The following is a 16,637-nucleotide window of genomic DNA, read 5'->3' as shown; positions in this document are numbered from 1 at the left end:
AAATGCATGTGGAGCAGACAAGTGTTTAGTTAGAACAAATTAAACAGTGTCAAAAACGGAGCATGCTGGAGACACTCAGCAGGTCAGGCAGAATCTGTCAAGAAAACACAAATCTGTTAACGTTACAGGTATAAACCCTTCCTCAGAATTGAAAGACATTACAGAAGAACAGCATTTAAAAAGGGAGGGGGAAAATACAGCAACCACACACACAGGAAAAGATATAGAATGACCTGTGAAGTGCTAAGGTGGATATCAGGAAATGATCAAGCCCAAGAGCCATCTTGAGTAAATTTCAAAATGGTTCTTGGACTCGCAGCTCCTTACTGAGCTCCTCTCCTCTAGCTCCATTCTTGGTCATCCATTGCCATCCTTTGCCCTTTCTCCCCCAATTTCCCCTCTTCCACTGCTTAAGATCCCCTGGGTGTAATAGTGGGTGCATTTTAGGCCAAACTACAAGTTCAAGTTGCAAGTTAAAGCTACCTGTGCAGACCCCACCGCCCATCCCAGAGCTTGCTTGTTCTTTGTTTGCACTGGCTAAACCTCTGCTCAAATTTAACTTCCAGGACGGTCGATTCTTCACGTCTCCTCATCTCTCAGGTACTTTGCCCCCCAAATCCCAATTCCAACCCTTCCCTATTCCTCTACCTTCCTATTCTCCTGCTGCTGTCCCAGGCTTGACTCCCTCCTTGATAAGCCCACAGCTTGCACCCGTGCCTCTCTCGGCATTCTCCGAAGGACCTATTGAGGCAGTTGTCACTGCTTCCTTATGAGCGACACCCCCACTGCCCCAACATTCTCTCTTGCCGACCTTACCACCCAGAGTGCCCACTGGAGGCTAACCTTCCTAATTTCCTTCCTGTCCCACTCATCCCAACCATCGCTGACCCTGTGGACTCTGCCAGCAGATCAACAATCATCGCCCTTTCCACATCTCTCTCCAGAATATCCATTCACTTGCAAACAAGGCCCTTGCCATCATGAGCTTACTGTGTATGATTACATTGACATCTTGGACTTGACGGAAACTTGACTCATAGGTGATAACACCTTCACCATTACTGAAGCCTCCCCACCTGGCTATACTTTCCACCACTGCCCAAACCACCGCAGTGATGGTATTATCACCAAATCTCACCTTGGTCAGTCCCCGTACTCCTCTGGCACCTTCTCATCCTTCAAGCACCTCACCTTTTTTCTCGCCTCTCCTTTAAAATCCTCTTTTTCTACTGCCCACCCAAACACCACCCCAATTTTCTCACTATGATATCCCCACTCCTTCCTCCCTCAGCTTCTGCATCGTGACTTCTCATCTTCGATGATTTCAATCTCCATCTCAACTCATCTTGCCCTCGCTCCTCTATGTTCACAGCCCTCCTGTCCTCCATTAACCTCTCCCTCCATATAACCTCTCTTACCCATATTCACAGGAATCTCCTTGATCTTGCTATCCCATCTGGCCTCTCTATTCTCATCGTCTCAATCACAGACAGAGCCATCTTTGGTTCCCACCTTATAACCCTCACCACTCACATCCCCCTTCCCACTTCCAAGTTCACTTCCTTCTGCATCTGCCCCTGGAAAAAACTCTCTTCCAAGTCATTTACAACAGCACTTTCAAACTCCCTACAGTCCACCCTTTGGCTCTACGTTTGCCAGGATACTTCTGCAGCTACCGATCTGCTCAATCATACACTCACCTCCGCCTTTGATGCCCTTGTCCCCAGCAAAACCCTTACTCTCTTCCACCCTGGTTGTTCCCCCTGGCACCACCCCCATTTTCGCTCCATTAAGTCACAGGGGCAGAGACTTGAATGTATATAGTGCACAACTGGTTTAGCCATTCAGCGCCAGACCTGGCTGGACTGCAACAAGCATGGTTGGGCCCTGCTCACTGCCAAAACTGCTCACTACTCCAGGATCATCCAGGAATGCAAAGATAATCCCCTACTTTTTCCAATACTAACCGTCTCCTTAAACCCCTCTTCCCTGTCTCCTCACCTCCAATAACAAGTGCAAGGAGCTCATGGACTTCTTCGTCGCTAAGATTGAGATCATCCATTCAGCTGCCTCTGCCGCATCCCTCCCTACCTCTAGCTCACCAAGCCAAGGTCCCCCCGCCCTAGCCCTGACCCTGCATCCTTCTCTAGTTTCTCTCATCGCTCCCCTCATGCCCTCTCCAAGCTCATCTTGATTATTAAATCCATCTCCTGCTTTTATGACCCTATTCTCCCTGAACTCCTGACCACCCAACTTCACTTCCTGATGTTAGCTGATTTTGTAAACAGTTCCCTCTCCTCAGGTTCTGTCTCCCTCCCTTTCAAATCTGCCATCATCACTCATCCTCAAACCCCGCCCCCCCCCACCCCGACCTCTCTGTCCCATCTCCAATCTCCTTTTCTTCTTCAAAGACCTTGAACGTGTTGTCGCCTCCCAAATCCATGCCCAACTTTCCCGCAGGTTTGGATATCTCCAATCAGGTTTCTGCCCCTGTCACAGCACTGAAATGGCCCAAATCAAAGTCACAAATGACATTCTCTGTAACTGTCACCCTGGGTGCATTATCCCTCCTCATCCTTCTGGAACCATCTGCAGCCTTTGACACAGTTGACCACACCATCCTCCTCCAATGCTTCATCCGTTGTTCGGCTGAGTGGGACTGCCCTCGCCTGGTTCCACTTTTACCTATCCAGTCATAGCCAGAGAATCTCCTGCAATGGCTTCTCTTCTCAATCCCGCATCGTTACATCTGGAGTCTTGCATGGATTTATCCTTGGTCCCCTCCTATTCCTCATCTACATGCTGCCTTTTGACTACATCACCTGAAGACGTAATGTCAGGTTCCATATATACACTGAAGACACACAGCTTTACCTCACCACCACCTCTCTCGACCCCTCCACTATCTCTGTGTTAGACTGCTTGTCCGATATCCAGTCCTGGATGAGCCGCAATTTCCTCCTATTAAACACCGGGAAGACCGAAGTCACTGTCTTTGGCCTCCGAAACAAACTCTGTTCCCTAGCCACAGATTCCATCCCCCTCCCAGGCCACTGTCTCAGGCTGAACCAGACTGTTCCCAACTTCAGCGTCCTATTTGACCCTGAGCTGAGCTTCCAACCTCATATCTTCTCCATCACAAAGACCACCTACTTCCACCTCCGTAACACCACCTGTCCCCCCTCCTGCCTCAGCTTTTCTGCTGCTGAAACCCTCAGCCATGCTTTTTTTACCTCCAAACTCAAGTATTGCAAGGCTTACCCTCCCTAAATTTCAGCTCATCCAAAACTTTGCTGCCTGTATTCTAACCTGCACCAAGCCCCCCTCACCCATTACTCCTGTGCTCGCTGACCTGCTGCCTGTATTCTAACCTGCACCAAGCCCCCCTCACCCATTACTCCTGTGCTCACTGACCTGCTGCCCGTATTCTAACCTGCACCAAGCCCCCCTCACCCATTACTCCTGTGCTCGCTGACCTGCTGCCTGTATTCTAACCTGCACCAAGCCCCCCTCACCCATTACTCCTATGCTCGCTGACCTACATCAGCTCCCTGTCCTGGAACGCCTCGATTTTAGTATTCTCATCCTCGTGTTCAAATCGCTCCTTGACCTCCTCCCTCTCTATCTCTGTAATCTCCTCCAGACCTACAACCCTCTGAGAACTCTGCGTTCCTCCAATTCTGGATTCTTGTGCATCCCCCACTTCCTTCACCCCCCTATTGGTGGCTGTGCATTCAGCCATCTAGGACTAAGCTCTGGAATTCCATCCCTAAACCTGTCCGCCTCTCCACCTCTCTCTCCTCCTATAAGACCTTCTTTAAAACTTACCACTTTGACAAAGTTCTTAGCCACCTGTCCTAATATCTCCTTCTTTGGCTCAATGTCAATTTCTGTCTTATTATGCTCCTGTGAAGAGTCTTGGGATGTTTTCCTATATTAAAGGCGCTGTATAAATACAAGTTGTTGTTGTTGGTTAAACTGCAGGAGTCTTATACATAGGAGACAAAAGGAGGCGAAATCAGAGAAATCAGAGAAATAAAAGACATATATGAGACGTTGTGAGAAGAGATAAAGGTAAGTAGAATGGGAAGTATGAAGAATGGACAAGGTGGAGGTAGCTCCAGTGGCTCAGGTCTGATGGAACAAAAAGGTAGGTTGACACCAACGGTGCAGATCACTCCACCAGCACAGTATTCTGACAGGGGGTCTCCCCAGGACCAAGCCCCTTGCCTCCCCCACCCCTGGAAACACTGGCACACCCACCCCACATTGCCAGCACTTACTGGTAGAGAGAAAATGGGAACTATAGTTAAGGTCTGAAGATTTTCAGCATCTGTAGTATTTTGCTTTTTGTTCAATTAAACACTGTGTTGTAAGTCTAAAATTTGTTTCATAAGTCAGTGTGCTGCTCAGCTTAAAATAAAACAACTTGAATTGAGGTCAAAAAGGAAAAGGAGGGTTAATTGGATAATGAATAGTCTGAACTGTTGAACATTCCTGCACTTCTGTGCACTTTCAATGTTTAAAATGTCTGAAAGTGAAAGACTTTGCTGTTAATCTCTCCTATTCCCTAATAATTGGCTAAATCAGTCATTTCTGTTTCCATAAGCATTTGCTGCATGCTAAACTTGGGTCGGAAAATGTGAAATTGTGGTAATATAGCTGAAAATGCCGTTACCACCTAAAGTGCCATTTTCGACATGATAATAACTGTAAAGTAAATCTGAATGCAGGATCATAGTTCCTTAGATTGTCAAAATACTTTACATCAATGCTGCTGGTGTCCCAATTGTACATCATGTAGAGCATAAAATCTGCCTATAGTTAGATAAAATGTCAAACTTAAACACTACTTAGTGATTCTTCATCTACAGAGCAAAACACGCCTGTGTAATTTAATTCATCACCCAACCATACAAAGAGTTGCACTGTGACCTTCAGCACTGCGGCTGCATGATGCCTAATTACTATTTAACCTTTGGCAACTCATGCTTTTGACCAGCATGCATGCCAAACATATTTTAACTAGTTATCTTAATTAGATAAACTGATAATCCGTTCAACTCTTAAGTCTTTATCAGTTTCTGGCAATCTTGGTACTATGGGGGACCAGTACACTAGATAACTCCAATGGAGCCTTTGCTAGTCACAAATACTTTCATTAAATGTTTCCTCTTATTTTCAGATCCAAAGGACTGATAAAGCAGGAAGGAATGTAGCAAATGAAATTATTTTTCACAACAAGCACGTTGTAGCCCTGCTATTTATATGTTATCTCTGTTATAAACAATAGAGGAAGGATTGCTCTGTTCATCATGTGTAACAACATCTTAAATGTCTTCATGTAGATCTCCCCTAGGGTCAGAATTTGCAGCGAAGTTGTAAACATGTTGGGGCCGATTTCCATCCGCTGTCCACCCCACTTCCTGGTGAGAACGGGGTGGCTGTGGCATGAAAATCGGTGAGACTCGCATCCCATAAAGATCTGGCGAAAGGTAGGCCTGATGCAATCTTCAGGCGAGCCTCGAAATAGGCATCTAGCACTCCTGCCTGAAAGCGATGGAAGCCTTATATCAATATGCAAATAGGGGTCCTGCACAAGCCATTTTCATCTGCAGGAGCGTCGCTGACACTATTTCATGAACACAGCCACAATCCATAGGTGTTGCCAGTTGGAAGGGTGCCATTCTGAGCGATATTTGAAGAAATCCTCCTGATGTAAGGTAAATCATTGGAAAGTCATTTGCTTGCTGTTTCCTAGTGGGAGATAGTGGAGGTGAAATTCAACTTCGGCGGAGGCGCAAAATGGGCGGTAGTGAATTGGCCGCCCGTTAGACACTCAGCCCAATTTTCCTTTCCATTGAAGCTGATGTAAATGAAAATCGGGTGGGCTGTATAATGGCCGGCTGATTTGCTACCGGCCATTTTGCTTCTCCAATGACGATGAATGTCACCCCCAGTGTTTTAGATTCTGCACCTGTTACTACTGCTGGGACTGCCTCTACAGTCTGATGCACTGAGAAAGGGCTTCTTCCTGCACTCAGATCATGGGAGTGGTGGTTGAGCTACCTCTGTGCCTGGAGGAGGAGAAGGAATTGACAGCAGCAGGAAGGGCCACACAGAGCTGCAGCTGCAACTGGAGGTAGGAATGGCAGGAGGACGAGAGCTAGAAAGTCTCCCTACTCATCCTGAGTCTTCAGACACTGCACCTCCATTCCCCCATTATTTGACCCCATTTTTCTATATCCTCCACAAACATGCTTTCACATAAAGTGTTCTAAATCTTTTAGACAACTCACTGATATCACATTACTGTCACCTGATTAAACATGCTTGCAAACCTTTGCAAGACTACCATCTGGTGTGCGATCTATGTGCTCTTAAATCTAGACTGGTGCTTTGTCCAGGCGCTATCTTCGTGGCAGAAGTACGTGAGATAGCTGGTTACTGTGTGTGACTCAGCTGCAAGCTCCGACACTTTTGCAACTGTATAAGTAGTCTGGCCTTGTATTTTTTTCGTTAATATGTGCAGCTATCAGAGTGGGGCTGGTGGAAGAATTCAGATGTGCTGCTGTTCTGAGACAGCACCATTATCTATGCCCATTCCATCAATGCCTTTGCTGCTGGGCGCTGCTGGGCACTGCCCCACCATGGCCAATGATTAAGGTGACAGCAGACATCTTAATGCCAAATTTTGTGTCTGCATTCATCAACATGAATGTTTCATGTTGGCCAATTTAGATTTTCCAACACTAAGTGTAGGAGGCTTGTTGAAAGTAAGTAACAAATTACATATTCTTGCAAATGTAGATCAGCTTAAGACCCTTGAGCCTCCCAGCCATATGTTGCCCGGAATATCAAATGCACTGGAGGCCCCTGTTGTGCCATACTTAGATATCACCATATCCTTTCCATTTGCATTTTAATTGAGTCAATCCGTTTCCAGGATACCAGTGAAAATGCTTAATCTCCATCTTTTAACACTCAGAATGTATCACAGCCCCAGTGTTGCAATTTACACTTCACTCTTCCAGTCAAGCATATAATTTCTGAATATTTAGTTCACATTCTTGTTTTAAAAGGCAAATTTGGGGTAATTATGACTCTGTGCAATAGTTTAAAACAAGTGAGAGCGAATCAGCAGCCTGTTTTACATCTCTCCTGATTTTTATTTCCATTGAGGTCAATCGGGAGAGATGTAAAACGGGCTGCTTATTCGTTATCACCTGTTTTAGACTAACGCACAAAGTTAAAATCACCCCGATTGCCTTCAAGACAAATTTCAGAACGATTTTAACTCCAGGCTAGTTTTCAGGGAGTAAGTAGCATTGTGAGTTAGGCGGATAAGGTTAAAATCACTCCCGTTACAGGTGGAAAGGGAGAAGAGGCAGAGTAGTTAATTATTTTGATCACAATAACGTTATATGTAAGTGATACAGTTATGCATTTCAACCTGACTTATGTTATCATTTGTCTGTTTTTTAAATAAATAGAAAAATGTTTGCACAGCACTATTTCATAAATATGTGCCTCTTGAAATCTCATTCACATTCCATGTTCATCTGTGTCAAAAAGAAGCAGGGGATCAATTAATTCCACCATCTGTGATCACTTTATTTAAAAAAAACTAGAACATAGTAAACAACAATGTACAATAAATATTTTATGTAGTATTATGATAATTTGATGAAGTAAATGGGCCCGAACATCTGCAGACCATTGATCCTAGGCTAAGTGCTGGGATACATCTGTTAGGAACCTCGATCGCTGACCCCACCAGATTATGCGAAGTTCCTTGTTTAAAATATTCCTGGAGGGTGTCCACACCACTATGAGCTCATCTCAGGCACCCGCCACAACAGGGGCTACGGGTATTGCAACAGAGGCCCGCTGCTCAAAAATGCCCTAGCATCTCTAGGCCCAACATCCTTTCGGTTAGGGCACACTGGCCCCCTGGTAAAGGGGTCCGATTCCTGAGATTTTGCTTTTGCCTATGATGGTTTAGGCCAAAACGCATGTCCTGGAGCTCCAGGTGGCTCCACTTCCACTGGTCAGAAAGCCGATACTCCTCCTTTTACCCAGCATGCCAATAGCCCAGCAGATACCAGCTTGTGTTTTCAGTGGTCCGAGGTTCCATGGGGAGGGACTCAGCAGATCCAGATTTCGGCTTAATTTGTAAGCAAATCTCCAAGACCCGATGGTTTCCACCCAGGGTATATAAAGAAGTAGGTGTGGAAATTGTTGATGTGTTAGTCATGATCTTCCAAAACTCTCTCGATTCAGGAATTGTCCCCTTGGATTGAAAAACTGCCAACGTCACGCCATTATTTAAGAAGGGTAGGAGAGATAAGCTAAATAATTATAGACCTATTAGACAACATCAGTTGTGGGGAAGTTCCTAGAATCTGTTATTAGGGACAGAGTGACTTAGCATTTGGACAAATATGAGCTGCTCAGAGAGAGTGAGCATGGATTTGTAAAGGGTAAGTCATGTCTAACGAACCTTGTTGAATTTTTTGAGGAGGTAACAGAGGTGGTAGATGAGCAGAGAGATTTGGGGGTCCAAGTACAGAAATCACTAAAAGATAAAGGACTGTCGATGGATGTTATTTATATGGAGTTCCAGAAGGCATTCGACAAGGTTCCACATAAGAGACTGTTAACAAAAATAAGAGCACATAGAATTGGAGGCAATTTATTGGCTTGGATAGGGAATTGGTTAGGAGGTAGGAGACAGAGAGTAGGGATAATGAGCATGTTCTCAAATTGGCAGGTTGTGACTAGTGGTGTCCCCCAGGGATCTGTACTGGGGTCTCAGCTTTTCACTATCTATATAAATGATTTGGATGAAGGAATAGAGAGCCGTATTTCTAAGCTTGCTGATGACGCTAAGTTAGATGGCACAGTAAATAGTGTAAATGGGAACAGAAAGTTGCAAAGGAACATTGATAGATTAAGTGAGTGGACAAATGGTGGCTGATGGAGTTCAATGTAGGAAAGTGTGAGGTCATCCACTTTGGACCTAAGAAAGATAGATCGGAAAATGGCGAGAAGCTAGGATCTTCCCACAAAGAATAGTGGAAATCTGGAACTCTATCCCCTAAAAAGAACAGAATGAAGGAAAAGCTGTTTTTTGCACGTTGAAAATACAGGAGACGAATTTCCACTGGGTTCTCCCCCTCACCCGCTGTAACTTTGGTAGAAGAGCCATGGAGAAACGGTGCCATTTTTTCCACCACTCTCCTGCCAAAGTTACGGCAGACAAGTGGGAGAATCCCTGTGGAAAATCATTCCATCATATTTTCAGGAGAAAGGCTATCATATCTCGCCCTTGAAAACAAAGAAACCAATTGAATGGTACATTTATGGAAAAAATGTATTCGGTGCTGAAAGCCTGCAGGGCTGATATCCAGGCAGAAATGCAGGATGTGCTCATCTGCGACCTTTGACACTGACCCAGCCAATGTTCCCAAAAGCAGGGGAAGAGCCCTTAATTTCAATAATCTGGGCAAGCAGCCACGTCACTATGGGTACCTCGTAGGCACCTGCCCACCCAGGTAGACCGTGAATCTAGGCAGAATAAACCAGGTCCAGGAAGCATGCTGGGGGCACCGCTTCCCCCCACCTCCCCCCACCCACCCCCTGGAAAAAAAGCAGAAGTGCCCTTTTGGCCCCCTTTGAAAAACAGCCAAGCTGCACTTTGAAAAAAAATCTTTGGGTCTCCAGGACACAATCCAAGCCTGGACCTCCACCATTCAGCAAGCCTGATCTCACTCAGCGCATTGACTGCCAATGCTTTCCCTGACGTATTATGGCCTGGGAGTTTCTGACCCCGGCCATGCCCCCGCTTATGATGGAAGCTCCCCGGAAACTCTGGGGGTAGACCACAACTCAGTGGGGGTTAAATTGGTTATCCCCCAAAAACGGGTGCTGGGTTCGCAGTGCGCGATTAACCTGCGCCCAGTCATTGAGATGCAGGCAGCACATAACATTCATGAGAGTGATGTACTTAAGTCCAAAACTAGGGTCTTAAATTTAAACAAAGCCAATTACGTAGGTATGAGGGGCAAGTTGGCTAAGGCAGATTGGGAAATTAGATTAAAAGATATGACAGTAGATACGAAATGGTGAATGATTAAAGAAATAATTCATAATTCTCAACGAATATACGCTCCCTCGAGGAATAAAAACTCCACGGGAAAGTGATCCAACTGTGGCTAACTAGAGAAGTTAAGGATAGTATTAGAGTAAAAGAAGGGGCTTACAATGTTGCCAGAAAGAGTAGTAAGTCTAAGGATTGCGAGGGTTTTAGAAATCAGCAAAGGATGATCAAGAAATTGATAAAGAGGGAGAAAATTGAATATGAGAGTAAACTAGCAAGAAATATAAAAACGATTGTAAGAGCTTCTATAAGTATGTAAAAAGGAAGAGAGTAGCAAAAGTAAAAGTGGGTCCCTTAGAGGTTGAGACAGAAGAAATTATAATGGGGAATAAGGAAATGCAGAGACGTTAAACAAATATTTTGTATCTGTCTTCACAGTAGAAGACACGAGAAAATACCAGAAATAATTGAGAACCAAGGGTCTAATGAGAGTGAGGAACTTAAAGTAATTAAGATTAATAAAGAAAAAGTACTGGAGAAATTAATGGGACTAAAAGCTGACAAAACCCCTGGACCTGATAGCCTACATCCTAGGGTTTTCAAAGAGGTGACTGCAGAGATAATGGAGGCATTGGTTTTGATCTTCCAGAATTCCCTGGATTCCAAAACAGTTCCCGTGGATTGGAAGGTAGCAAATGTAACCCCCACCTATTCAAGAAAGGAGGGAGAGAGAAAAGAGGGAACTATAGGCCAGTTAGTCTGACTTCAGTAGCAGGAAAAATGCTAGAATCTATTATTAAGGACATAGTAACAGGGCACTTAGAAAATCATAGCATGATTAGGCAGAGTCAACATGATTTTATGAAAGGGAAATCGTGTTTGACAAATCTATTAGAGTTTTTTGAGGATATAACTAGCAGGCAGGGTAAGGGGGAACCAGTGGATGTAGTATATTTGAATTTTCAAAAGGCATTCGATAAGATGCCACACAAGAGGTTGTTACACAAGATTAGGGTTCATGGGATTGGGAGTAATATATTAGCATGGATGGAGGATTGCTTAATGGACAGAAAACAGAGAGTAGAAATAAAAGGGTAATTTTTGGGTTGGCAGGCTGTAACTAATGGGATGCCGCAAGGATTAGTGCTTGGGTCTTAGTTGTTTAGAATGTATATCAATGACTTAGATAAAGGGACCGATTGTAATGTATCCAAGTTTTCTGACGATACAAAGCTGGATGGGAAAGTAAGCTGCGAGGAAGTCACATAGAGGCTGCAAAGGGATACAGATAGGTTAAGTGAGTGGGCGAGAAGGTGGCAGATGGAGTATAATGTGGGGAAATGTGAAATTACCCACTTTTGGTAGGAAGAATAGAAAAGCGGAATTTTTTTTAAAAGGTGAGAGACTAAGAAATGTTGGTATTCAGAGGGATTTGGGTGTCCTTGTACACAAATCACAGAAAGTTAACATGCAGGTACAGCAAGCAATTAGGGAGGCAAATGGTATGTTAGTCTTTATTGCAAGGGAGTTGGAGTATAAGAGTAAGGAAGTCTTGCTGCAATTATATAGGGCTCTGGTGGGACCACACCTGGAGTATTGTGTACAATTTTGGTCTCCTTATCTAAGGAAGGATATACTTACCTTAGAGGGGGTGCAACGAAGGTTCACTAGATTGATTCCCGGGATGAGAGGGTTGTCCTATGAGGAGATATTGTGTAGAATGGGCCTATACTCTCTGGAGTTTAGAAGAATGAGAGGTGATCTCACTGAAACGTATAAAATTCTTAGACGGCTTAACAGGATAGATGCTGAGAGGCTGTTTCCCCTGGATGGAGAGTCTAGAACTAGGGGGCATAGTCTCAAGATAAGGGGTCGGCCATTTAGGACTGAGAAGAGGAAAAAATTCTTCATAGAATCATAGAATCATAGAATCATAGAAGTTACAACATGGAAACAGGCCCTTCAGCCCAACATGTCCATGTCGCCCAGTTTATACCACTAAGCTAGTCCCAATTGCCTGCACTTGGCCCATATCCCTCTATACCCATCTTACCCATGTAACTGTCCAAATGCTTTTTAAAAGACAAAATTGTACCCGCCTCTACTACTGCCTCTGGCAGCTCGTTCCAGACACTCACCACCCTTTGAGTGAAAAAATTGCCCCTCTGGACCCTTTTGTATCTCTCCCCTCTCACCTTAAATCTATGCCCCCTCGTTATAGACTCCCCTACCTTTGGGAAAAGATTTTGACTATCTACCATCTACCTTATCTATGCCCCTCATTATTTTATAGACTTCTATAAGATCACCCCTTAACCTCCTACTCTTCAGGGAAAAAAGTCCCAGTCTGTCTAACCTCTCCCTATAAGTCAAACCATCAAGTCCCGGTAGCATCCTAGTAAATCTTTTCTGCACTCTTTCTAGTTTAATAATATCCTTTCTATAATAGGGTGACCAGAACTGTACACAGTATTCCAAGTGTGGCCTCACCAATGCCCTGTACAACTTCAACAAGACATCCCAACTCCTGCATTCAATGTTCTGACCAATGAAACCAAGCATGCCGAATGCCTTCTTCACCACCCTATCCACCTGTGACTCCACTTTCAAGGAGCTATGAACCTGTACTCCTAGATCTCTTTGTTCTATAACTCTCCCCAACGCCCTACCATTAACGGAGTAGGTCCTGGCCCGATTCGATCTACCAAAATGCATCACCTCACATTTATCTAAATTAAACTCCATCTGCCATTCATCGGCCCACTGGCCCAATTTATCAAGATCCCGTTGCAATCCTAGATAACCTTCTTCACTGTCCACAATGCCACCAATCTTGGTGTCATCTGCAAACTTACTAACCATGCCTCCTAAATTCTCATCCAAATCATTAATATAAATAACAAATAACAGCGGACCCAGCACCGATCCCTGAGGCACACCGCTGGACACAGGCATCCAGTTTGAAAAACAACCCTCTACAACCACCCTCTGTCTTCTGTCGTCAAGCCAATTTTGTATCCAATTGGCTACCTCACCTTGGATCCCATGAGATTTAACCTTATGTAACAACCTACCATGCGGTACCTTGTCAAAGGCTTTGCTGAAGTCCATGTAGACCACGTCTACTGCACAGCCCTCATCTATCTTCTTGGTTACCCTTTCAAAAAAAACTCAGATGGTTGTGAATCTTTGGAATTCTGTACCCCAGAGGGCTGTGGATGCTGACTCGTTGAGTATATTCACGGCTGAGATAGATAGATTATTGGACACTAAGGGAATCAAGGGATTTGGGGATAGGGCAGGAAAGTGGAGTTGTGGTAGAAGATCAGCCATGATCTGATTGAATGGCGGAGCAGGCTCGAGGGGATGTACGGCCTACTCCTGCTCCTATTTCTTATGTTCTATGTTCTTAAAAACAGGTACAAATGCATCAGGAGCCAGAAGCAATAATCCAACAACTAACCTGTAACTCCTGCATGATCCTTTTAAATAGCGCTGGTGGGGGTCCTCATGCCGTTTAAGACCTGTTCAGCTAGGCGAGATTAAGACAGTGTGTTGTCTGGAGCGTGGAGTTCCAATATAGCAGCGGTCCCTTTAAATCAGCGTTGCACACTGATGTACGGCATAATCTCCCTACTTTACATGCTGCCGACGTTCGTTAGGTGCGCACGTAAACCACCTTTACCAAGATGGCGTTCTGCGCACGTCAAGCTGGAAATGTGTGCGCGTATCACGGAGACGCCATTTTCGGGTCTTAGGAGTCCACACCAACACAACGGGCGCTATGCGGCCCAATTTAGCCACCAAGATGTAATTTTGGCCTAAGCCCATCATTTGCATTGCTACACCTTAGCTGGGGAGGGCACATCTTACACCTTCTCTCACTTCCTTTGGAACTAAATAGGGTTTAAAACTGTTGTACCCTCTCAGAATCCAAAAACTCTGATGCCCCCGAATGGAGCCACTAGATTTATGTCTTATCAAGCCATCAGAATGTCAAGGTAACACTTTCTGTTTTCCCTTCAGAAATCTAAGTTGCAGCCTTTCTGTGTTTTCAGTTTGTTCCCTTTTTTCATCTTTATCCTTGAGTGTGCCTCACATTGCCTTAGCCAGTCATACATAAGAACATAAGAAAATAAGAAATAGGAGCAGGAGCAGGAGTAGGCCATACGACCCCTCGAGCCTGCTCCACCATTCAATAAGATCATGGCTGACCTTTGACCTCAATTCCACTTTCCCGCCCAATCCCCATATCCCTCGATTCCCCCAGAGTCCAACAATCTATCGATCTCAGTTGAATATACTCAACGAATGAGCATCCACAGCCCTTTGGGGTAGAGAATTCCAGAGATTCACAACCCTCTGAGTGAAGAAATTTCTCCACGCTCTTCGTATCTTTAATGTCTTGATTTTGTTAATGATTCTCTCTATTGTCTGACTGAAATAATCTTTTACTGCATTTAACAAGTGCCTGCTTTTCTTCTAAGCAAATTACAGGTCATTCAACTGATGCTTTGGGCTCAATTTTAAAATGAAAGTCCGGGTGCGTTGGGGACAGGGGGGCAACGATCATGATTTTTTGGAGCAGGCAGGATTCCCGGCTCCAACCCACTGAAGAACATGCACGACCCAGAGTCATCTGGATGTGCACGCCGTTCCCAAACTCGGAAGTCCTGCCGGCTTTGATATTTAAAGCAGAAAATGCACCTCATTGAGGTACTGAAGGTAGTTTATTTTTTGGACAATTAAAAAGATTTTGTCCGTACCTGGGTGTCTTTCCCACGGCTTCCAATTCACGCCTGATGATCAGTGGCCAGATCGGTGAAAAATCAACTAAATAAATTAAATAAAATTACATTTCACATTGTTAAAAAAAAACATACTTTACAAACGATGTCTCCTGCACCCCCACACCTCCGATGTCCGATGTCTCCTGCATCCCACCCCCAATGTCCGATGTCTCCTGCATCCCACCCCCGATGTCTGATGTCTCCTGCATCCCCCCCGATGTCTGATGTCTCCTGCATTCCCCCCCCCCGATGTCTGATGTCTCCTGCATTCCCCCCCCGATGTCTGATGTCTCCTGCATCCCCCCCCCGATGTCCGATGTCTCCTGCATCCCCCCTCCCCCGATGTCCGATGTCTCCTGCATTCCCCCCCCCTGATGTCCAATGTCTCATGCACCTTCCCCTCTGATGTCCGATGTCCCTGCATTCCCCCCTCCCGATGTCTGATATCGCCTACACCCCCCCCCCCCCCCCCGCCGATGTCCGATGTCCCTGCAGCCCCCTTCCGATTTTTGTCTCACCCCCCATCTGATCTTTGTCTCCCCCCCTCCCAACAATCTCTCTCCCAATGGCCGATGAGGTCTCTCTCTTTCTCTTTCTCGACAGGCTGGCTGCCGGGCGTGAAACCCGGAAGAGGCGTTAATTGGCCTCATTAGGATTGAGATCCCGGCTACTTCCCTTCCGGGTTTGGCGCCCACAAATCACCCCCCACCCGGGACTCTTCCAGCCCTTTCTCTCCGTGCTTGGAATAACTATTGGTCTGTTTGTCTGTTTCCCTCTCCTCCTCTCCTTTTCTTTTCATCCTATTAAAATGTTTGGTAATCTTTCATTTTTCATTTGTGAAGAAGGCCCTGACCTGAAATGTTGACTTGTATGTTCTCTCTACAGATGTTGACTGACCTTCTATGTATTTCCAGCATTTTCTGGTTCAGTTTTAAATAAAGTAGGTTTGTGATATTCCAAACCTGAAATTATAGTATTAATAACATGTGATTAGGTAATGATAAAAGAAACATAAAATGTAATCCAAATAAGAAGGAAATCACATTTTTAATGGAAATGTTTAGGTTTTCCATTAAAGGAAGTGAATGTGTGACTTGCTACAGAGAGAAAACTTGCATTTAAAAGGTGTCTGCTCAAAGACAGAGTTGCACAGCTTCTCCTATAGTCTGTAAAAAGGTAACTTCCATCATCTGAGAGCTCTCCTCTTGCAATGACTCTGTTGAATGGAGTGAATAGCCAAGATAATGGTATTAGGAGAATGCTTACCAGTGGCTCCTGGCATGTTTCGCCAGCTATTTTTCCAGAATGTTGAGTCAAGAAAGTCACTGACCCTTGATATGGATAGCACGTGTTCATTAAAATCTGCAGACAGAAAACTTCATCGAAGCCCACACTGTCACATCAGACACCACACTACACTATACCACACACATTCTTTTGTCAAAGACGACAAGGCACTTGGCACAGAAAAGAATGCACCCAACTTCTCACAAAGTGTCCTTCTGGATGGTGTGAGTTAGTCTGCATTATCTGTGATGACAGATTCCCCTTGGACATCTGTGTCTATACAGCTTTAACAAGTCTTGCAGTGCTCTTTGACTGACCACAACAATGTAACAATGTCATCTCGTACCGAATACCTTTCAGTATCTGCATATTAGAGGAATAAGTTTTATATTAATTTCCTTCCCAATTACGGTTAATCCCTTTAATCAAAGTTTGGCTTCCTATGACATGAATATATT

At 44.8% G+C, this 16,637-nt stretch overlaps 1 long non-coding RNA gene across 1 annotated transcript; it reads right to left on the bottom strand.

Moving 5' to 3' along the window:
• Nucleotides 1–47: 47 nt before the first annotated feature.
• LOC137322486 (uncharacterized) lies at nt 48–15,776 on the bottom strand. Its single transcript, XR_010963138.1, has 3 exons — nt 15,746–15,776; nt 14,869–14,935; nt 48–94 (listed from the first exon to the last, which is right to left on the bottom strand). It is a non-coding gene; the product is annotated as an uncharacterized lncRNA (long non-coding RNA).
• Between the last annotated feature and the right edge of the window lie 861 nt (nt 15,777–16,637).

This window comes from Heptranchias perlo, chromosome 6 (assembly GCF_035084215.1).
Source record: "Heptranchias perlo isolate sHepPer1 chromosome 6, sHepPer1.hap1, whole genome shotgun sequence".
Taxonomy (NCBI): Eukaryota; Metazoa; Chordata; class Chondrichthyes; order Hexanchiformes; family Hexanchidae; genus Heptranchias; species Heptranchias perlo.
This window is presented reverse-complemented; position numbering and strand designations above follow the sequence as displayed.